We start from the raw sequence: 26,305 nt of genomic DNA, 5'->3' as shown, positions 1-26,305 counted from the left end.
ATTACTTTTGTATGGATTGTTCTCAAATCAAAGTCAATAATTTTTTTTTATTATTCAGACTAATGAAAGATTTTATTTCTAATTCAGGTTTAGCGAAAGACTTTCTAGTCTTTCGCCAAACGCAGAGAGTTACGTTGTCTGTGTATTGGATTATCTCACCGTTATGTTATGACAAATTCAAGACATTTATATATATTATGACAAAAATACAGAATCCTGTGGGACTCCATTGAACGATCTGGCTTTTGAAAAAACACCATTCGCAACACGCACACATTGGTCCCTGTCACTGAGGTAAGATGGGAGCCATCTTAGTGGCAAGCTACGACTCTGCATCTGACCAACTGATGGAGAATAGTCCTGATGTACATGGTCAAAAGCTTTGAAGAGACCGTTAATGTCGTGTGGGATAATATTTTAGGGGTTTAGTGATGGTTTTTGGTGGCCTACTGACGCAAAATAATTTTTTAAATGGTTTTGCAACCTTCAAGAAATTCTGAATACATGAGTTTCCAAATTTTAAATTTCGGTTTATTTCAACGCATCTTCTACGTCATAAACTTTAGATGCATTTCTGATCCTTCAATAAATGCACTTACAGTCTGTGTTTATTAATAGAATGAAAAAATTAAATTTCCCGCGTTAAATTAATTGTTTTAGGTTAACCATGTTTTTTTTATTTATTTTAATGGGCAGAACCTATTAGGTTGAAGAATTAGGTACCGGTAGTCGTTAAACGACTTGCACTTACTGTCTACACTATAAAAATCACATAAAAATTAGCAGTTAACATATTGAAGACTTAAATTTAAATGTTGCAAGTTATAATAATGTTGTCGATGGCGGAGCAGTCAATGTAGGCGAGTTCATAGATCTAGAGTAATCCAAAAAAGCTGAGGACATCCCGCAGTCACAGGGTGAAAGGATCAGAGTGGAACAGAACATTATTTATATTCTCCGATTATAATAAACGTGTGTTTTTTCGAGCTCAAAAGGAGTAACAGGGCCTCGAGTTTTCAAGAAAGTTTCACTACTTGCATTGGGGGACGGACAGAGACCATTGCTCTTCTGATTTCAGGGGAACCTTAACGTATATTACTAATTGTCGTTACTAATTCAATGTCGAGAAGAATTAAATTGTTGATGTTTTGAAACTATGCTCAGACTCGACAAACATTTGCTTGCAATTCGTTGCAAATCAATGATAATTCATTGATCCACCTTGTTTGTTACAGACAGTCCGCTCAAATGTATTATTATAAAGCTTCCGAGTTGTAATAATTTTGAGTTTTGTAATAGTGTGGATTTAGGCACTGATGCGTATTTTCATTCACACTGTTCATAAAGAGCAGAATAATAATTCGTTCAACGTTGGTCTTTGACGGCGGGCATCAGTACAGATATCTTAGTCCGTGGTTCCTTGTGTAAGGTCTAGGGAGGAAGGCAGAGACAATAGTGGTGCGGGCAACATCTCGGCTGAATCTGGTCTCTTTGGGCACATAATCACGGTGACTTTAGGAGAAAAGCTGTATACTTCGGAGGGTTTATTTTTATTGTCAAAGCATTCGTTGTATTTAATAATCCGTTCAATTTCTTTCTCAAACTTTTTATGTAATAGGCCGTTTCTCAATTTTAATAGATATTTCTGATTTTAAGATACTATTAGGACTTTAGAAGAAAAGCTGTATATCTAGGAGAGTTTATGTTTATTTCCAAAGCATTCGTTGTATTTAGTAATCCGTTTAATTTCTTTCTCAAACTTTTGATGTAATAGGCCGTTTCTCAATTTTAATAGATATTTCTGGTTTAAGATACTATTGTAATCTTAGCATAATTTATTTCTTGGAACTTATTCAGATTGGAAATAGAATTAGATAGTTTAATATTTTTTCAGAAACATACAATAGAGGAATATATAAACATGTTTCAATAGTTTTTTTAATTATGTGCTAGGTCTTCAAAGGCTGTATTATAGTCTTGTTTTATAATATATCTGGTTTTTTACCATATTTGTCTTTTGTTATTCAGCTGTATAAAGAGGCTCTGTTTCCGTCGTTTTGTAAGGAAAAATGGCTAATTGTGCATTAAAATTTTATTGGCTTCCCATAATGCTTCTTTCAGATAAACGCCACTGCGGCTATCATATGGTGAGGATCCTGGAAACCAGATGGTATACTGTGAGCAAAGTCGACAACCTTGTTATTTCAATATTTTTGTATGACCTTTATGAGTCAAATTTGTTACAGCACCAAATTTCAAACGCTGTACTAAGAGGAAGGTGAACTGTAGCTAAACTCAACATTCACAATGATTTGACCCTTCCATATAGTTACGTTATAGCTACGTGTGATTTATTAATGAAATCTATTTACATAAATTAATGTAATTTTTCTCTGTGTGGTCATAACTACACAAATTTCTTGCAAATAATTTAATACAAGTGCTATATTTAAACTATTTTTAAAGCAATTTTTTAATAAAAAAACTTTTAACAGAAAATTTACCATAAAAGAAACGAATTGCAGAAAACCATAAATACACAGTTGAATGCAACAGAGTAAGTTATTTGAGATTTTAGTACCAAAAAATTCGACCAGCCTATTACAAGTGCATTAAAAAACTCCACTTTATATGAGTATACTGTTATATAATTGATTAAAATCTAACTTAATAAGTACGGAATGTGGCAAATATGTAAATGAATGAGCTAATAATAATAATGAGATAAATGACTTATAATTGCGTGTATGCACACCATCATTACATCGGTTTTTTTGGTGAACTATGCGACTATGCCTTGTATATAAGTGCATGAATGCTGATTTTAAATCTTAAATCTTTATGAATAATTTTATTTATGTATATTATATGTATAATGTTTGCCTGGAAGACCAACTTTCTCCGTAAATACAATGAAAACCGATTAAAATCTTCTTATATTTATAAAGTTTTAGATCCATTGAGATTAGAGTGTACGTAAAGTAACATTTAAGAATTATTTGATTGTTTGTCAATACATAGTACACTAGACTTATCGTATTCAAAAGAGTAAAGAAACTATATCCTTACAGCACAGTCTGTCTCACTGCTCAGTAACAAAATTTAATTTTCTCCAAGAAGAACACCCCCCGGCTTGGACACCGATATCGACATGAATTGGAAAAGTTTCCATTTATTTCTAAGTTGACTCACGATAGTTAGTAGAAAATACCTCTTCTGAACCTTACTCTGAGATTGCTTCACAATATATTTTTTGTGACTTTCTACCAGAGCACCTCGTGAATCCTGGCAGATCTTTGGTACATCTGAAGCCAATGGTTGACAGTTATCTATATCTCTATGTTTTGTGCAGCATTCTGTGAATCTCAACACGAACAGCGTTATTGATGATCATATATGAGGTTATTACTGTGCACATAACACCATATCCGGAAATCGCCTTTTGTTGGCACTCTAGAGATCAGCCACTGAAAGTTAGTCACTCTAGGTAATAAATTAAGTATCATATTTCACTTGTACATAAACACGCTCTATACGACCTTGTAGGCTATTTTATGTGAAGAAGTAACATGTGCAGGTAACGATAAACCAGATCTACTGAGGTACATGGTGGTAATTGGGAAAATATTTGAGCCTCAAATGACTTGAATGACTTGTCGATTTAGATGTTTCAAAGCATCGCTGAGATACGGGATCAAATTTGGAACAAACCTCTATCTTTGCGACACATCCCACCTTATTGCTTCATGTTCTGTTGAAAAGGCCTCTTAGAGTTAAATAAGATGATTCAAGTGGTTTATAATAGGGGTTATCTGATATCAATAACAAACACTTCATGCTAATCACATAAGTTAGTCGTGGTTTTTGGACTAAAACAGAACATTGTTTGGCCTTCTTGTTTCTAAATCGATTAGATGTGTTTAGACACATGTGTTAAAACACATCCACATATCTCGAGTCACAGGAAACCAAACACGACGAGCAAATTTGTCTCTAGCAAAATTGACATTAATAGAAGAAATTTCATCTCGTCAACGTATCCTCTTTCGTTGCTATACGTGTTTGTTGCAGATGCTTTAAAGAATAAGGAATTGACATTAGAAGAGGGCTTAGTAATAGGAACATCTGTTGTTGCTGCCTACATTATATTCTGGAGTCTCAACCAAAACAAAAATATGGGCGTTGAAACCTTTCTCAAATCTACAGAGCTAACTTATGGCGACTAGTAACAAAGAGTCATCTTTACCCCTTTCTTCAATAATGATATTTTATATAATTGTAATTTGCGTTATTAAATATTCACATATGATTAAATTAAATGATTGTTTAAAATGAAACCTTTTATCAATTCATTCTGCCACATCTCAGTGCACCATACGAGCTGTTTTGCCACCGACTGGCCTATAATCTGAGGCTTTGAGATAAAAGGCCAAATCAGTCATGGCTTACTGGGATAGTTTAATTTCTAAGATTCTAAGAAAATGTGAAATCTAGCATCATTGGCATTTATGGGTTCCTAAAGTCGACTAAAGAGAGCGTCCTTGCTACAAGATGAGTGAAATGTGTGAAGTAAGTCACATAAATTTGAAGTATTGCAATCTGTACTGTCTATACTATCCCACTACTCCATTAAATCCAAAGGAAGCATTACCCAAAACCGAGACATGAAAAACCTTTCTCCATGAAAGCCTTGCCACTTTAGGAGTGAACATTTTGATGAAGTGTGAAAATACCATTCTAAATACCATTTGTTAGAATTTTTGTTGCAACAAATAGGTGTTGACTGAGATACATTTTAAAAGCTATTACCGATGGTTTTTTGTGACATTTTATTTTTTTAAATTAACACACACATAAAAAATAGGCAAATACCAATTAGTTGAATAAAAAATGAGAGCCAGTGCTGTTGTGGTACCATGGCCTCGTCCTCCACCGTGTAAGAGAACCGGGCCCCAGTACCGGCTAATCGAATTACATATAGAATCAGTTAAAAAGAAACTGAATTTTACTGTACGAGTTCATACTTTACTAATAAATTACGGTACAAATTTGGAAAACACAAATATACAGAAACGCTCTGTACATAGATAATTAACTGAAAAGAAGAAATATTACTATACAAATTTTATAGGTAGGCAAAATATTATATGTTTCAACCTTAAGTATTACAAAACACGTCTTAACTCAATTCCAACCAGAAGTTGAACATGATAATGGACTTTCACAAAACTGATTAGATAAGGGAGACCTGCCCAGCAAGTAATAATTGTAAAACAGGTTTGAGTTTGTAAGGAAAGTGGTTGTCTATTCAAGTTATTTACCTTCTGAATGTGGATGTTTATGTTTTGCCTCAATCAAGTTTTAATAAACTTCAAGGAGTTGCCATTTTGTACTGGGTTTAGATAGAAAGCTCTAGTCTCCACTGTTCTTATTTTCAAATGAGATCACTTAATGGGTCTTTATACTTAAAAATTTGGAGCCGCTTTATTTAAAAATGAGAAAAGTTGTAACAGTGACTAAAAAGTTTACTTCTATTTCCTAGACAGGTGTCCCGAGTTACATCTCTCCATCTTTATCCATCAAAAACTAAACACAGTGTATCCATACTTTTAACTCACACTGCATGTGTGTGTGTGTGTGTGTGTGTGTGTGTGTGTTAGATATTTTTAGATTTAGCACAAGTTTGTGTGCCAATTCATAATTTCTTAAATTTAATTCATCCGTTAGTTGTTTCGAAAGTTTAACTTTGTTTACAGCATTGAGTTTAAAACAATCCTCTAAACTTTTAATTTTGTTGAACAGTGTGTAAGGCTACTGGCTTTTTCCACATTGCGTTTTAATAAGAAAAGGTGAGCGGTAATTATTACTCGCAAAGAATGAGAAGTTTCTCTAATTAGTATTCCTTAGGACAAAATGTATACGTTTGTTAATACATTTAATTGCTAGATCTACTATCAAATTATCTAACTATTATGCAAGATTTTTTGGGTGCCACTTTTTAAGAAATCTGTTTAAAACTACCATAACGTGCTTTATCACATTGATTTATTGTATAAAAAAAGGCCTTATTTTGAGTTTTTTTTTTATAAACTAGTGTTTTTAGTACAGATAGTAATTTGTTTCTCTGGTGTACACTATTTCATTTATGCAAAGTAGGATAGTATTTTGTTATAAATCAGGGGTCATTATATTTATAAGTATATTACAAATTATATTTAATACAATTATATCTAAAATGGTACTGCGCTTGCTAAATGGAAATTAGTTAGTGATTGTTCTTTATGCAAATATGCTAGAAGTGCTATTATATTAATGTCTATATGTGTGCTGATTTTTATTATTATTTTGCAACGCAACACGATAAAAAATAACGAAACGTATTTTTAGTATTTGATTCACATAATTATATATTATATTATAATACCAAATGCATATGAAATGCTTTAATGTAAGTTTTGCTAAAATATAGTTTCAATTCATATAAACTGGTGGTTTCCTCCTTTCAATTAGATAGAGTGTTTGTAAGGTTGTTTAAGTTCATATATTAGCTAAGGCCCTTCGTAATTATGTCAAATTTCATGGCTTAAAAAGTGTACCAATCCAAATATTTCTTTTTTTCTCCACTTTGAGAACAGGGAAAGCGACATTTTTAATATATAAACGTAACGTGCGAGTGGGAATATACTTTGAAACCTTTGTCGTTCAACTCCGCGTGGTTTAAGTGAACGATCAATTTATGATGGATACTATGTAATAAATTTGCATTCCTTTCATTTAAGTTATTATGAGATAATATGATAGAGCAGAATGGGAGTGCTTATTGGGCAGTAAAATTGTAAGTTTCGTTTCTTTAAGCATTTAGCACATGGATTCCGTCAAATATCTTGCTTCAACGTGAAACATTTCCTAAGCTTAAACAATTAAACACAGCTTCTTATATATTTCCTCTGTTCACATAAAAAAAGAAAACTATAAACAATTATAAATGCACAAAAGTATGTATATAGGAAAATTATATAAGAATATATTAAATTAGAATAATCATTCGTCCCCCTCATTAATGCAGTTTAGGAATGTTTTTGTCAATACAATTAGTTGATGGACAAAATAATTCTGATTATTTACATTTTTTATTATTAGGATTCTTACTATCATTATATATACGATTGAAATTTACATAAATAACTAATATTTTTTGCAATACTAAAAATATATTAGAGAAAAGTTAAAGATGATATAAAATAACATTATGAAGAACTCTTAGACCAATATTACTGATTTACTTTGTCGTAAGAGAGTATATAAGAACTTAAGTTTATATTATAAGTATTTTACAAAGAAGTGCGTGCTATGTACAGTTGTACAATTTCTGCAACTAGCCTAGCCGTTATAACACAGCTACAATCGTTATATCTGTCAACTTCTTTGCACTCACGAGGAGGGAAGCATTCCGAGAGCAGGGTGGTCGTAGGGTGTGTAGAATAATCCCTCTTCTCCCCTTCCAATAAATGTGGGACATTCCTCAGAAAATATTAAGCAACTGGAAGAACAGACCTATATCTTAGAGTAACTTGTTGTTTGTTGACATTTACTACAGCGAACGGCGCTTTTAAATCTAAATAGACAGCTTAAATATAAAATATTAACTATACGAAAACAGTGGTATTGGATTATAAAACAAAATATCGTTTAAATGAGCACACTGTCTCGTTCCCAGGGCTTAGTTAACTAATCCTCTTATAATAAACTTTTAAAATACTCATAGTTTAGTCGTTACGTGTAAAATCTTCATACTGAATAGTACCAGAATGTTTTAATACAACCTTACTGAAGCTTGATAAACAGCTTCAACATAATAGCTTAATCTTTAAAAATGGTCAAAATGTTGACAGGAAATGTGTCATACTTTTCATGATTTAAATGTAAAAATTGATAACGAGATTATATTTAAGTTAAGTTGGTAATGAATTTTCGGATGGGTTACCTTTTTAAACATTTCAAACTAACCGCTCTGACACATTCCATAAACTCAGGAGGAATAAGAAAACATTTATCAACTCACGAGGAATTTCAGACATTTAAATTGAGAAACAAGCAATTTTGTGTCCAGGCCCAATATACAATGGTTGAAGATAACCATGGAAATCTTTACAGTGCGTGTATGAAATATGACTTTAGGAAGTGATTTATGATGCAATTAAATGATATTATAAATAAAACAAAATTTAAAAAATGACATTATAAAATACTTCTAAAACTAAATGAAATGTTGTAATAAATACAAAAGCGTTATTTCCTTCAATAATATTTAATATTATAATTTAAAATTAGCAATATTCCTATATTCAGGCGTTTCCGTATTTCTAATATGTCATTGGCTCAAATACTTATTTTATATTTGCTTAAAATGCCTCGTGTAATAGTTAAGAAACTTTCTATTATCCTGTGTTCATTAAAGGTACTTAAAGTACCATAAAACTAAAATTACACTCTTTACCTTTGAAACAAAATAAAACTCTGTTTTTATAAACAAAAGAAACAATGGTTCAGCATATATCAAATAGTATATAATGTGAAGAATATTAAATAATGGTACGAGATTAAAGAGGGCCAGCAAACATTTTAAACACTTAATTCTTCCACACATAACTTATCTACAATGGGAAGTGTTGATACAATGCGAAAATTGATTTAAACTCTATTTCACCTTCAGCTTAGTGCAGTGTCTGAAATCTAACACTGGTGCAGTGACATCTGGAATATGGAGCCTACGATTGTCTGTAGTAATCCATAAAACGTCGGCGATGAAGACTTTGAAAACGAACTCTTTGCATCGTTTTGACATTAGAGACACCTGAGATACAGCAGTTATCAGCTGAGCGTACTACGATGTTTTATAGACACGATAAAGCACAGTGAAGCAATCGAGTTTTTGGAAGGAAATGGAACTTAACTCAATACTCGCGTTAATTCAACAGTAGCTACGTTATGTGTACAAAACTCGGTTGCTTTAATAAGAAAAAATTTTTAAAGAAATAGATATTAAGGAAATTAAAGTAATAATAAGAGGTTTTAAAGATAATGACAATTAATGCAGATAAATCTGGATTGCTAAATAGCTGCTTAGATATGTCTGAAAATCATCACCCAAATAAATAAATTGTAGCCAGTATGAGTAAAGATCAAATAATCATAAATTATATTTATTCCCTACCTATGTATTTGGAAGTAAACTGATACCACACTGATACCAGACTGTACATTAAACACAAATCCTTAGATTGCATGAAAAAACTAATCACAGAAATTCTATTGAAAATGGGTTTATGTAAATATTATGTTTATTTTATTGTTATAACGTTTAAATTGATATCCTATTATTTGAATATAAGTTATCATAATGTCACTATATCATTACTTTATTGTACAGAAAAAGTAATTTACAAAAACTAGAAAAGGTATTACTGCAAGAGCGTATCCTAAAACTCATCAAGCTAAGTATTAAATGACATCTGAATAGATTAGGTAATATTGGATTATTTATTTCTTGTATTCAAAAGAAATATATCGAATGAAAATATTTTTATTTTCTAGGATAGCATCAGTTTTGAATTTTAAATAAGAAGTTAAAAGTGTTGGACATGCGCACAGTTAAAGGTGCAACCTGTGTAAAGCTCAGAATGGAGCATAACTAGCTTTACGTCTGCATGGTTGGCTGTTGATACAAGAATAGAGAGAAAGTGAGTTAAGCTTCTTGGAGTCGTTTGAGTACTGTATATGAAAAGTGGTAGGAGTGCTTGTTCCTTAATATGGATGATATAATAGTTACATTAATTACAGTAAAAATTAACTTGGGCACAGCTTTTATATGGATTCGAACTTGTTTGATTGATAACTTTATCTATTTTCCTTCGAATATTAATTAATGAACATTGTAATTAACCATTTGATGAAATCTAGTGTTTATTAAAACACCAGTGAACTCCGAAATTGAATGTTTCTTACATGTTTTTCACATAAAAATAATGAACACACAGTTTGTATTCTGATGGTGAAGCAGAGCAGTCAGTGGCTGGTGATGTAAGAGCCAGAGGAAATTGAAAATGGTAATCAGTTTAATAAAGTAGGAATGTGTTTTACGTTGGACGCTGAGAAGCATTTTAAACCGGTGTTCTTTGTAGCAAGTGTTGTTCAACACTTTAACATACTGTAATGGAGATATTTTCAAGCCGATTGGAGTTTTTATGATATGAGATATTACCGTTATTAACATTTAAATAGGTAACACTTTGATATAACACTTTCTCCATTCATAGACGTAAAATAATATTTGATCACCCATGAATTGGCTTAAGAGAGTTTTATACAGATTTAAGTTCATGAAAATTTTAATGAACACAATATACATACGTTTAAATAGCGAATGAATAACACAATACATATTATTTTATTAATCCAGTGATTTCCTCGGAAGATGGAAAGAGAGTACAAAGAAAGATGATAAAATGGAGGCAAACGCTACAGTTCGTTATTATTTTACAAAGGATAATCTAAGAGAAATCCCAATTATTCATTCCATCAGTCTTTAAACATGAACAGGGAAAAACAATGAGATCCGGAAAAACGGACAGACATTAAGTTGGCAGTATTAAGACATCGTTTGCTTATCTGTGTTACGCTACATTGGAAGTAGTGAATACCATATTAAATGACCGGAAGCGAATACTGTTTTACACTGTATTACACGATCAAACTTTTTAACAACTTTCACGGTATTCATGTACATTTAATATAATGTCAAGGATACTATTTATTTATACAGTACAGCAGACTTCATACATATCTATGAGGAGTAAAACAGCTATTTCAAGTGACATAGTCGACAAAATATTTGACGGCGTGAGAACCTTGTATTAAAATGAAGTTTACTCTTAAAAACGATACATTTTTGCGATCTTATTTTAAAAGAGTGTTTTACTCGGAAGTATTACTATTTATTAAACGTTCTGAACCCTTTTTTTGTAAAGAATTACTCGATTTTATAACATATACGGAGAATACCCGGTTGCAGTAAATGTTTTAATACATAATAAATATAAAATTACTTTGTAAAGTATGCAGCCACAGTAAATATCACAAAATTTCAGTCACAAAGTATGACCACATATGAAAAAGGTTGAGTGCATTTTGCCTAAATATTTAAACATCCAATGTTCTAAAATAGTTCTAATTATGATCGTTTAAGCAGTTTAAATGTTTTTAATTGTAAGTAATAAATTCACCTGGGGATTTGTGGAGGACTTTAAAATATTCTAGTCTCTGTCTCAAAATGAGAAAAGAGGTAGTAGAAGTTCAAAACTTTAAACGGGATGATTATTAAAAGCAACGACACCTGAAAAACAATTTATGACTACTCGTTCCATAATGGTACCGTTTGAATGTAAAAGATTAAGTTAAATTGTGTTAACTTAAAAACGGACGGAATCAGCTCCAATTCTTACACTAATTCTTTTTATCAAGACATTTAAAGTAGTGTGTACCACGATTACTGTTTGAAGGCCTTCCAGCCCTCCCCTAACATGGAGTAAAATGGAGTAAGAAGAATATTATTAACAGTCACCGTTGTGTCATGTCACATTTTAAATGTATTCATATTTTATTGGAGATAATAATCTTCTTATATGCATAATTCTGTCCGTCATAATGGATCCTTGGTCTGTGAGAGGTTCTTATCAAACAGAATATAAAGGAGAGTCGATACAGTGCAAGGTCAACGGTGCTTATAAAAAGTGCTACGGTCACAGACAATAGAGACCTGCGCTATCTCTAACTAATATCGGTACTTCAACGTCTTAGATCGCTCAGCCATCGACTCTCCAGACAATGAAGAAGAATGATGGAAATTAGAGGTCTCAATGCCGACTTCGTCCAATATTTCGTCTAATTGAAGTTAGACATTTATTTTGTCTGAAAATGTATTTTGATTTTAGAAATTATTGTTCTGGTTGTTATTGGTAAGGATTTGTTAAAACCCGTATATTTGAGCTATTCGCATCACACAATCATAATTGTCTATTTAACCATATCGTCACATTGGAGTAGAAGTGAGAATTTCTAAACCCATAAATAACGTTCTATAAATAATTACCCATTCCCAAAGGATATTTGATTTTATAACTCATATTTAATTATAATTATTAACTGTTCAGGGAATGTTGTGTGTGGTGGGACTATATTTTGAAACACCCAGGTTAATACACTAATACTAATACTAGACGAATACTAACACACAATATTATTTATTAAATATACAAAAGTTCAGTTGCTTATATGCATAAAAACGTCCTTTCTAATAGTACAATCTTATGTAAATATAATTAAAAGTCATATCTATATCTTCAGCTGTTTTTGTAGGCTTGGTTGCAAGATGATCACTCAAAAAGGAATGTATTTATTTGATCCGAAAATGATATACATAAAATTCCAATAACTATACATTGTATTTGAAGGAGTGAATACAAACGGTATTTACAACTAAAACATAATATTTTTAATTAAAAATTACACTTAATCTCAATAATTAAAAGTGATAAACAAATTAATATGGACTATTTTTAAAAGGAGGAGCTCTTTAGTGTAATACTACTATAGTACTAAAATTACACACATTGTCCAATAAGTGTATTTATTACTTAAAAGATTAACATCATCTATGGTTTTCAATTTAATGAAATGGTTCTCATTAGTTTTTAAGACGTAGTTTCCCAATTATACACCATGCAATTATATTTCAGGGATATATACTTTTATTTTATCCTATGAGAAACAGATTATTCTCAGATGAAAAATGCTCGCTGATGTAGATTTTGTGTTTAGGAAAATACGAGAGTGTGTCTATCTCTAGGGTGGTAATTAATTGTCTCCTTTTGTTTAAACACCTCAATCTAAGAACAATTTTGCGATTTGCCGTGAAGCTGTACTACCAATCAGGATGCGCTCCTTTACGTCACGTTTAGTCTACTGTTGAGAGCGAGGCTACCTAATATTAAGTTTTGTTGATTGCCTAAGTATAAGGGAGTATCTTCCTATTAGGGGATTAATTCTATAAGGGGAATGTTTAAAATTATAAATTTAAATTATGGATTTATGAGAAACCTTATTTTGTTACTAATTTAGAGTTTAATATTCTTAATTTTAATTGAAATTTGTTATATATTCAAGAAAATATGGGTATTTCAATACTAGTAGTTAATCTAATAACATTAGCACGTACCTTCGTCAAAAAGTTCCAACAGTTTAGTTTAAAGTGGTAGTTTAGTTTAGACTTCTAATAAGTAATATCTCGTGTCAATAAGTCTTAAAAGCTCATTTTATTAAAAGACGACTCATTAGCAGTCGAAACTATACTAGCTTTATGACTACTTTGACGATGGCGTATGTTAATGCTAACCGTAAAGTCGCAGTTCATGGCTATAATAATAAGGAAAATAGCTACCCATATATATATATATATATATATATATATATATATATATATATATATATATATATATATATATATATATATATATACATGTCAAGTTACATAACGAGTAGCAGTATTACAAGATAATACAGTGCTTATTCCCTAAAATTTAATTGTTCTCAATAAGTACGTTAAATTTGTTGAAAACAGAGAGAGTACTCCTTAAACTTTAATTTACCTTTGTTAATGTATTTCATTCATGTATACGAATACTTAACAAAGTTTAGCACAGCATGTTGTAGTTTTTGTTACTCAAGCAAAGTACTTTGTATAAGGGCAGGAACCACCTACTGGAGGTGTAGACGCAAAGGGCCGGGTGATGTATAGCAATTGGACTATCGGTCGCGGCCAAACGGCAGTTTAATGACGCGCTTATCGCTCGTTCCAACTCATTGCTCATATCGCCATTGTTGTGTTTGCCACCTCGTCAGCGCTTCCGCTGTCAAATTTGATTAACTACCCCCCATTATGTATAAGTTCGTGGTCACGAGGTAAATCCAAATTAACTACCCTTCTAATTATAAAGCTCTCACTGTCATGTACCTTCTTACTTCAAATGAAATACCGAGTGGTGTATGAGAAATATCATTTTTGATTGACTGTAATAATGTAGGTTTACAAAACTCTCACTTCTTCATTAGAATTGTAGATTATCAATTATATATCTACATAGTTTGAAGTTTCAGTGGTTGTGATGTAGTATGCATCAGTAAAGAATACAGGAATCATCGACAAATTGATGTCGTTTTAATTCTATTAATTGTATTGAATGTGTTATTTAAAGACTTTTCTTACTATATGATCATAGACAATTGTATCAAATTTAACACATGTAATATATGATTAGAAACCACAACACTATATGCCGCCCAATGGCCGAACAAATAGTTTGTAGTAACAATCTCAGTATTGAATGTAAATGTTAATGGCTTTATTTTTAAGATACACGATAAAAAAGAATGGCGGGTTTTCGGACATCTGTCGCAGCTTCTCTTTTTAAACATAAAACTTTGTTTTACAGATTTTGATACATCCTCTTCTTCATACACGAAAACACCTATAGCATAAATTTAAGAATACACTAACAATTTAAAAATAACTAATATGTGGAGACGAAATTATACAAGTCAGGGTTCACAACGAGATAAGTTACATTTAAAACACTATCAATCATGTATATGAGGATCCAAAAATTAGTGCACTGAACAATACATCCGTATACATAAGAGAGGATGACAGACTGGTCCCAACATTGATTGCGTTAAATTTTTGTAACATTAATGTCAGTTACTGTCTAAAAACTTGTAGCACGAAGTAGCTTAAATTTGTATATCGTGTACCAAACCCCAAATGTAAGTTATGTATACACGAACTTTGCTTAATTTGTTAACTTTGATTCATTTGGCATCAAATGTTTACACTTGTATATATTTGAGTATTTAACGTTCTTAAACATACTTTACTTGGCATAAGAACATTTTAAACCTCTTTTTACAGTTACATGCCTATGGAATAAAGTAGTAAAATGTAATAAAGCATTTATAGATGGATTATTTAAAAATATTTCAAGTATTTTATTTCGTATTAACTTTAAATACTTTAAAACTCGTATATAGTTTTGAATATAATATTTTTCCCAGTACATGATAATGTTTCCACAAATGTTACCATAATGTTTCCACGTTTAGTGGTAATTACAACAGTCTGAGTTTCCAAACGAACTCGTATAAGAACAATTATCTTTGTAATTTTAACCTGCACAAAAATAGTCCGTTGACATATGAAGCGCTGTTGTTATATCACATATGGTCATATTCTGTTTGCTTGATCTACGAGTACGTTGTCTGAAAATCAGGTGAATGCAATCTAGCATAAGTATATTATTTGCGTGATGGCGTTTCTTTATAGCAATAGATATTAAGACGGACCATTACTTCTTTTCCACACGCTTAAAACTGACAACATTGTTTGCCGCCGAGTGTAAAGTGGGATTCAGATTCGTGCCGACTGCTCTTGTAGTATGACTTGTGAGATACAGCTCCAGTGAAGTAACCTAAACCAATACTTTATGGACAAGAATTTAAATAAAAGTGATGAAAGTCTCTTGATTATATTGTATGTGTTAAAAGTATTTAGTATTTATAGCATAATTATAATCTTAATTTCAATAAAATATTAAATGTTAAGATTTCAAAAACCCGAACGAGGAAATTTTAAATTGCCGAGTTTTAATTCTACAATGATTTGAAATATTTTGAGATCAGATAAAATATGTTATCCATAATTGTAGATTATGCTCTACGGTAACAGTGAGTCCAAAAAATATATTTCGCGTAATGAAATTGTGTATTAAAATAAACAATATTATAATATATCTTATATACTCAATTCATATCACTGAACCATTACGCTGTAAGGATTTATTTTAATAATTGTATTTTATTCAGTAACGTTTTGTAAGTGGGGCAGTTTCTAATAATGTACCAGATTTTAATGTTTACCAAATAGTTTAAAAATGTTTGTTTCACATAACAGACCCTTGACGAGCCTATTCATACCCGCATTACCACAGATGTTTGCAGTGGTAGTTGGTCTGGACAGCTGTATCACCGTAGCTATCAGATACACAGCCTTTTTGTATATTATTGTTACTATTCCTGTTTGCCATAAAATATTTAAAAAATATGGATATATTTAATATCTATCAAAACCAATAACTTTGTATACAAAAATGTGGTATTACATTCACTGTGGATATATTAAAATATATTATTATTATTTAAACTTTAAAATTGAATACAGTCCTGATATGCAAGATAAATATGTTAATATCAATATCGATAGCATATTATCAATATCGAGAAGTTACGTAGTATGGCTATGAAAGTTTAAAGAAATTAAAAATGCATTCATATAACAATATTTATTGTTTTAAATACATGCATTTACTCATTTATACATTTGATTCATGTTTAGGAAAACGATATAATCAATTTCTGTTTTTTTTTTTTTTTTTTTTTTTTTTAGCGTTTAACGAGGGAAAATATTTTTAACACAATTATTATTTTGAAAAACATCTGCCCCTCTTTGGAGAGCCATCTTATGTAAAAAGAAATTTTTGTACACGATTTGAACGGAAAAATCTAGCGATGAAGCCAATAGCATAATCTAAAGGTATATAGTATAATAAGATGTATAAAAAATCATGAAGCAGGATAAAATATGAATCTATTATTTGTAAATTAATAATGTTTTGTTTATATATTTTCTAATTTTTATATTTCTTATAGTATAATTATATGGTTTAGAAGTAATGAAATCTAACTGTAGAATAGACTAATATTGCAATAATTTATGCAATTTGAACCATACATATATTTTTTTCACATTCTTGATCCAGATAATAAATAATTTTTAAGAGATAAAATCCGATAGATTTCTTTAATACTTAATTTGCCTTAGTATTTCGCTTCTGTAGCTCACATTATTGACTTAGAACAATGTTTATTTAACATGTTCCCAACATGTAACAGTACGAGCAGGTTGACGCTCGCCACTAGCAGGATGAATCATGCTTAGCGCCAGCCATCACGTTGCGGGGACACCGCCGCGGCCGACCTCACTTACCGCTGTGATATATGTGTTCAATGTATAAATCATACCCACATACAGGTCTAGGTGAAATTAGATATTTCATGCTAACACGTAAAAGTACGGAAACAAATGTCAGAACATATCTAAAGAAAGAACATGTGGTTTTCAATATAATTTAGCAATTGGTTAACGTTTTAATAAATTTAGATCGTCAGTAACAACTAGGTATATAAACTGTGTTAGAACAAAAGTGAAACTCTTGAAATCTTAAAGTAAAATTTAAATTACTACTATTTACCATTTAATAATATAGATAATTGTGAATTTGTCAGCAACAGAAAATAGTTACAGACAAATTCTTCTCTTAGACCACAGAGAGTATGCTTAATTTATTTTTATCGAGTTTAATATGCACACTTTCTGTATTTACTGAACCTATTGGTGAATAAACCATTATAAAGTAATAGACGGAACAAAAGAAAAAACTACAGTGTATGACATTTATGACACACGTAAGCATATAACATAAAATAAAATTACAATGTATAAATCATATATATATATATATATATATATATATATATATATATATATATATATATATATATAATTTCATATACCAACATATATATATATATATATATATATATATATATATACCAAATATATATATATATATATATATATATATATATATATATATATATATATATATATACATGCTCTAACAAAATTAGTACACGTGCACTAGTTGGCAAAGGCAATGATTACTGCAATAAGTACTTCCCAATTTTCAGTTGGAAACTCAATAACACTTTATTGTTAGATCCTTTATCGTTACATCTCTTTGTGGAGAGTTCTGCAATTGATTAAAGACGATTGTGGTTCTTCGAAAAGTAAAAAGAACTAACATAATAATTTACTATACAATTCTCCATATACAGACAGAGATTCAGAACTTAATGTCTAAAAGAGAAATGGCGTTAATCCTTTGAGGAAATACGTTGAACATTAAGAATGAGAGAAGAATTCAAGAATGAACATTAAGAATACTTACATAAAACATTGATAAACCCATAACTCATCTATGTTAGGTGTTTTAAGTTTGCCATCAGATAATTCCAATAATATCTACTTACATTACTCTCCAGCCCTAAAGAAAGCATTTTGAAAATCTTTGTAGAAACTAAGCGTTGTCTTAAAAATCAATAACTATTTAAATTCTGCATGGAACCTGGAGAACTTCAAGAAATTTTATTTTGAATTTGCTGTGTCTACAATATAAGTACGATTGAATGTTTATAAATGGTTGCACAAAATCATCAAAGTAGATGTCATAGTCTTATGTCTGACGTAAACAGCTGAATATCATAACCATAATATAACCTACGCTATAAAATAATGTGAGCATATTGAAATCTGTACGTATGTTTTTTTTCAGCGCTCTGGTTTCTTATCAATACTGAGTCTCACCTCCCACTAACATATCTCCCTCATATTTAATGAAAAATCTCTTTAAAATATAAAAGTAGAAAAGTAACCAAAACACGCTATGCGTTTTAATGGCTCATCTCATAGTTGGGTGTCCCCTCAATACTTCAACTTGTAGATCGTGTGTAAAGCCTTATTTTCTTTAGTTCTCACAAGCTGCTTATCTTCGTGAGTTCGGGGGGGGAGTTATTATTACATTTCGTATATACATGTTCTTCAGCACTGGGATTGGATTTAATGATGATAACTGGGATTCCCTCTTTTACAGCTTTTTAATCTTACCCGTAATATTAAAATCCGTAAATTTTCCGTTCTATATACAATCTTACAATATTTCTTTTCCTCTAAGTACGTTAAATACCATGATTATACATTTATCCATGTATTTATGACTTTCCTGAACACTTCCTCGAAACTTTCACTTTCTGTAGGATTCCTTCAACTGGAAAACGTCTTTTGTTCCTTCATCCTTTAGATCCACACTCACATCATGGATCGTAATCACAACGAATAGTTGCATCTTCGTTTCATTCTCCGTGGTGTTATCTGTCTCTGTCACTAGAATCATGGCAGCGGGAATATGTCCATGGTTCTTCATCCTGATTCCAACAGTTGTGACTCTCTGCTTTCAGCGTAGCGGTGCTGCGTAATAACAGTGATCCCTGCTGAAATCAATTTCACTGAAGCAGTAGCCACAAGTACAATATGAGGTATTACAATTAAATTCCTACAAGCACCACGACTAAGGGAATCCTAAATATCCCCGGCAAGGGATGAACTCTAAGTGAGGCAATTTCCAATGGACGCATCACTAGGTATCCAAATGCCCAATGTGACTACCCACCATTGTAACTCGATTTGATTATCCTGAAGCTGAAGCTGAAGCTGAGCAGGATGCAATCGGCGGGAAGCAGTTTCTTACGACAAATATCAGGTTCCTTACCTGGCAGATAAACCAACACGCTAGGAAGATCATTCTTCCCGTATGTTAGTCGTCATCAACAATGTATTAATGATGATAAATAACATACATACATTAAAATTGGTTTTTAAAATTGAAAGAGGTTTATTTCTCTCTTTTAGTGCTTTTATAAACGTTATCTTCATGTATAAATAATTATTTATAACACTAGAGACGTATATTTAAGGCGAGGGATAGAAAAAAAGAACTCAAAATAATTACCTCTGGTAAAAAATAAGACAATGAGAAGACAAATTTCTGGGCAATTGTTTAGGAAATATCTTAGCGTAGAAAACGTCATGTGTATTCTAAAGGCACGTACATATTGCTCCTTCACATGAGAGGTAATGATAAAAAAAAACAGTTTTGAAGCCAAACATAGTCTCTCTATAAAGAAAGTTGAGTGCAGTCAAATATAGGTGAGTAAATTTTGAGATCTCTTCAGATGAACAAGTCTCCTGATTTCAGGAGTCAAATCTGTAACAGTGTGAGATTGCAGATACTGCAAAAAGAGGAGGTAAATTCGAGATTATCTCTATATTCACATGGAAGCAACATTTTCCACCATAGTTACTTTAGGTGTAGGTGAGTAGTGAGGTATGATAAGGGAAAAGGTTTCAATGAGGTTGTGACGAGGATGGTGCGAGGGTTTGACTGCATTATCACTGTACTGTAAATTGTAGGACTACGTTTGTTTAATAGGCTACCAATTAAATTAAGGAACCTAAGTTTCAATATAAAGTCTCTGACTCTGCTTGTACAAAACCAACTATATAGCGTGAAATATATTTTTGAGCTCGACACCAAGGCAGATTAATATGTTATGTAGTGTAATTTAATTCGTGCATATTTATCATTGTTAACACTGTATCTGCCTATCTCTTCTTTTAACATGGTATTTTAACATGCTTTTAAATTTATTTTATATCACCTCCTAAATTTTAACTTGCAACTTTTATTTTGGTTATATTGCCTTGTTTTGATGATTTTTATCCAGTTATTGGTTGCATAATTGACACTGTGCCACGTAGTTTCTTGCTTGATTATGTTTTAAGTGTTACGCAATGTCTCTGTTTATGTATGATTTATGACTTCATTTTAAGTCCTAATAAAATGAAATTGTGGCCTCATGGTGAACTCTTCAGATTTTGGACAGTTACAAATATATAGTAGTCTCTTATATACCAAATGACAAACCTATTGCTATTTAACAGGACAAAAAGAGAAAATTGACTTGAAAATAATTGCAGAAATATTCCATGAAGAGCGTTCCAAATGTGGTTTCTTGTAACGAGGAGCGCAAGAGAAAGAAGCAACAAGAGTTCCAAGTGTCGCATTGCTGAGGTGTTTTGTTACTCTCGTCTAAGAGAATAATAATCAGGCAAGAAACAAAATAAAGGAAAATGTGAACAAAATAAAAAAGGGTCAGATGATACTATGTCAGCGTGGATTATAGGTAAAAATGATTTGTTATAAACAGAATAAAAATTGAGGAGGAAAATGAAGATGGGGCAGAGAAGCCACAGAAAGGTTAAAAGCCTGTTTGTTTGTTCTCTTGTTTGAAGTATATGCTGATTCTCTCTGTCTTTCTCTCCCCTTCTACCTCTACCACTCTCTTTTTCTAACTCCTCACTCACAAACTAGTTATCTTATTTAGATATTTCCTAAAGATGACGAGGTGGAGATGGTTGAAAGCACTTCTTATTTCAATAATAAAATGTGACTCAGGGCGTCAATTTCCTCAAATCACCGGAAATAAAATGGTTGAAAGCATTTGTTATTTCAATAAGGAACTGCGATTCAGTTCGACAACTCCTTCATATCAGTAGAACATAGCTTATGATGGATAGACTCATAATTTAAAAGAGATCGTATTGATTGCTTGTGAATTCATATTTATTTCACTTTAAAATGAACTTACAAATGATAATAAAGGGTTAGTTATCCAGATTACTCTCATTTAAACTGATTGAAAACTATCCGTATGTTGTTAATACAGCTATAAATAAAAAACAAAAAGTGTATCGAAACATAAATAAAACTCTTGTAAATTGTCTCTTGTCTTGTAAATGTTTTGAATAAATTAAATCCAAAGACATAATAAATCAATGTCTTTCTCAACAAGTGTTTTTCGTCAATTAAAAATTTATGACATTTAAAATGCTTAGAATAAACGTGTCAAATGTATAAATTTAGAGTTTTAACATCTCGGTCTGTATGAAACTATCTTGCCATTCATACATAGTGCCATAAAACACGGAAAATGAGAAAAATAAAACAAAATCGAGTAATTAATTATTATCCAATTTCATGCAACTATTCTTATAATAATAGTTCATCGACTGTTTTTAAAATATAATACAATATTATCTCAAACTTTAACCTTATAATACTAATTGTTTACTTTATTTGATTTCTTTCAAATGATCAAAGATAAGGGTTTCACCGAGGTAGTTTTGCAGACAGCTGTTGTCGCGTCATGGCCAACTGTTACAGCGAGTTGTCTGCCCAGCTGACAGCAGCACTTCATTTGTTATTGTTATTGTCTTTGATTTATATCGTTATTTTCCAATTTTTACAACTTTCGATTTGTATCAATAACTGTCTGTTACTTTAACTGTATAAATCATTTGAGGTTATTGGAATAATATTATTTAAAAATATGAACTTTTAAATCTCACTCAAAATATAAAGTATCAGGGATAATTATAATTAAAACATTGTATTCTAATCGATTAAATAAACGTTGCATGTATGAGGAACAATCTATTGTTCCTCGTGTAGTTCTGTCTACAAATTATCGTAATACTACTAAACTAAGTATATTTATTATTAAATAATTTATTAGTTATATTCGAGTACTCAAAGAAACATAAGAATAAATTACAGAGGCAAATGAATCATTCATACCAATATAGCATAACAGTTTCTTTAAGGAATGAAGATATATAATTAAAAAAAGGTAATGTGTATAAAAGAGGCTGAGAATTCACAAAATAGCATGGTTTTATAGAGATTCTAAGTGTTAGAATAATTTTAATATTTTACTTAAATATAAAAAGGTTTAACTAAAAGGATTGTTTATAGAATGTCTTACGCCAATCTCTTGGTCCATTATCCATTTTGTATTAAATTACTCTGTAGCTGTTATGTACTTAGTATTCCGCGATTTATTAGATATTCCATGTTTTTATTTTTATGCTCTTATGTATTGGGTAAATTCTTGAGCGGATTAATGTTGCGTGTAATTAAAAAAATATTTTGTTTAAGAAATAATGTTCTTAATAGCAATTATTTCACTTGCTCAAATGTTTTGCTGGAGAATATTATGTAATTCATTAGCAACTTTACGGATTTAGTTGGGTTTGTTTTGTGCACTGTTATTCTTCAGACAAAAAAACCGGTATTTTAATAAATTAAACTGCACTAAAGTGTGATTAAATTATGACACAAACAAACGACAACATTTGTGTTAACATCGCGTCGTGGACTACAATCTCGCCACTCATACCTACCCCAACAAATTACTTTTACCCCAATAAGTTTGTTTTGCTGTTTTCATTTAGTTTATGCAAGTGACTACGGTTGTGGTGCCATAGAGGTTTCACTCACTCTAAAAATGTACAGACTCAAATGAATTTCTTTTGCACCAATAAAGTAATGCTGTTAAAGTTGAGTTTTGTGAATAATGTGTGGGGAAAACAAGTTTTTAAAGTGTGTATGGAAAAAATGCAAGTAAAAATACATTTTACTGCTAATTTTTACGGTTTTAATGTTTCAAGTTGAGTTCTGAATCAATTATTGAACGAATAGTCACTAAAATTGACGGGTTGGAATAGCTTGGATAATGTTTCTGCTTGTACTGACCCTACTAAATTATTTCAAATGCCACTTGTGATTTTCCATTATCAAAGATGCTGTAAATAAGTTTTTATCCTCAGTTTTAACTATTAGGCGACATTGTTTTGGGAATGATATAAGTTATTTTTCTGTACATATAGTTTATTTCCACTGCTATGTATGCCACTTACTTTTATGCCTCTGTATTATTGTTATTTATAGTTAGTTTAAATGTTGTAATTGAATTTACAATTAATGATCGCTTTAAATTTTCGGTGCTAAAAGAAATGTCATATATTAGTAGGATGGAGCCTACTTCAAACCATTAGCGTTGGCCTTGACATTAGTTTACAGTTTTTCACAAATGTTTGTGTTTAATCTGTTTTGACATTAGTTCTTCAGTTATAGAGGTCGTTTATCTTCACAATAACGGTTAGTTAATTTTTTAGTCCAATAAACATATTAATATTTATTTCAGCTAGAAATGGATCCACAGAATTAAGTATAAATTTATTCACAACTTGGTTTCCTTGATATGTTTGATTCATGGACAAGAAATTTTTTACCGTAATAATAAAATAATAGTTCCTGTCCCTTATGGAATGTAGTATTCAATTTAAACTATCCGCATTTTTTTGAATTTGATAGATTGAGCTGTATACCATTTGAATGGTATTTTTATTTTTATTGAGTTCAAATTGATTTATGTATAAAAAAGTTGGATTATACCAGACCATGTGAAATGTAAACAGGCTTCGATAAACACTACCGTTGGCTCAGATATTTACACCCTAGTTTGAATGTTATTATTGCTCAAACAAATACCCCTATACTAAACCCAATCATACAACTTTTGTATCTTCTCATTTCACTTTAGTTTATATAAGTTTCAAATTTTTATTTCATGTTAGTAAATTTTATCGCAGTTGGAAAAGAAAAAGTACAGATTTGTTTAAATCAAGCGTAAATTTTTACTAGTTTAAATCCTTTAATAGGATCACGCTCCAATTTAAATAAAAGGTCAACATGATTGGTTACTTGAAGTTAAGAGAATTTAATCTCTTCAAGATAAACATAACATTTTCTAGTGTATCTTTTGATTGTTTTGTTGGGTCAAAAACTCTTATTACATTTTAATCGTGATTTAAAGTTACATTTCATAGTTGCCATACACTTCAACGAATCAAACAGCAGAGACATATTTCATATTTGTACTGGTTTTATGAAAAGACGCAGCGGCTGGTCGCAGGCGGGATAGTTTTGCGTTAGGTGGGGCTTGGAAAGCTTGGTAGGTATCTCAGCGAGACGGCCGTAGCTTCATACACTTTCGAGGTCATGGGCACTTCCTGCTGATGCGATACGGCTCATCACGTTTTCACAAATACTAAATTGACCTAACTTCCTATCTTTAAAAAGTACTGTGATGATATAAACTTACACGGAAGGGCTGCTAGCCGCACTGTAGGAAGACCATGACGTATCCCTGACAGCATTCTGTTTAGATGAGGGACATCCCATGGAGGGAAATACAACCATCATTGAATTCGTTCTTGCCTGTGTATAAATGTTGTTTAGTAGTGCCAAATTTTAAAATCTATAGCTAAATTTATTCTCGAATTATGCCCAATATTAATGTTTTCAGCCAACTTATACGTGTTTATTTATTTTATTGTGATATAAATAGATTTTTTAAATTTTATATAATGGTATTTAAATAAAACAATGGTCTTAATTATTGACCCTATACTTGTTATTTTATATAGAGTAAACTTGCTAGAGGTAAAAACATAAAATCTTTCAATGTCTCACCGTTATATAACTTTCACTTTTATTTTGTTGTTCGTCAACTAAAGTTAATATTTCTAAGCAATTATCAAGCGATTCCTATCAACCACTCATAATCAAACCCTTCCATTATTAATTTTAAGTACATATAAAAATAACAACATGTTTGATACTTGTAATTTAAAACGTAGTAAGTCAAAGCTAAGAGATCTAAGTATAAGATTTATGTAATTAATACTGAAACCATGTTAGTTATAACTTAATATCCACTTATACCTGTTTACCTATTTTATCCAGGGTTTTAATAGTGATCTATGGAGAATATAAAATGTTTCACAAGGATGTAACACCTTTCCAACACGGGGGAACAACGGGCGACACAACTATTGCCAATGTCCAGTTAAGTGATTGAAAGAACGGGATTTTTCATACAATATATTTGCCATCTAAGAAGAAGTCACTGGTGACTGTAAGAACGGGATTTTCCATACACTATATTGGCCATCTAAGATGAAGTTACTGGAGACTGTAAGAACGGGATTTTCCATACACTATATTTGCCATCTAAGATGAAGTCACTGGTGACTGTAAGAACGGGATTTTCCATACACTATATTGGCCATCTAAGATGAAGTCACTGGAGACTGTAAGAACGGGATTTACCATACACTATATTGGCCATCTAAGATGAAGTCACTGGTGACTGCAAGAACGGGATTTTCCATACACTATATTGGCCATCTAAGATGAAGTCACTGGAGACTGTAAGAACGGGATTTTCCATACACTATATTGGCCATCTAAGATGAAGTCACTGGTGACTGTAAGAACGGGATTTTCCATACACTATATTGGCCATCTAAGATGAAGTCACTGGAGACTGTAAGAACGGGATTTTCCATACACTATATTTGCCATCTAAGATGAAGTCACTGGAGACTGTAAGAACGGGATTTACCATACACTATATTGGCCATCTAAGATGAAGTCACTGGTGACGGCAAGAACGGGATTTTCCATACACTATATTGGCCATCTAAGATGAAGTCACTGGAGACTGTAAGAACGGGATTTTCCATACACTATATTTGCCATCTAAGATGAAGTCA

Source organism: Homalodisca vitripennis, chromosome X (assembly GCF_021130785.1).
Source record: "Homalodisca vitripennis isolate AUS2020 chromosome X, UT_GWSS_2.1, whole genome shotgun sequence".
Lineage (NCBI taxonomy): Eukaryota > Metazoa > Arthropoda > Insecta > Hemiptera > Cicadellidae > Homalodisca > Homalodisca vitripennis.
This window is presented reverse-complemented; position numbering follows the sequence as displayed.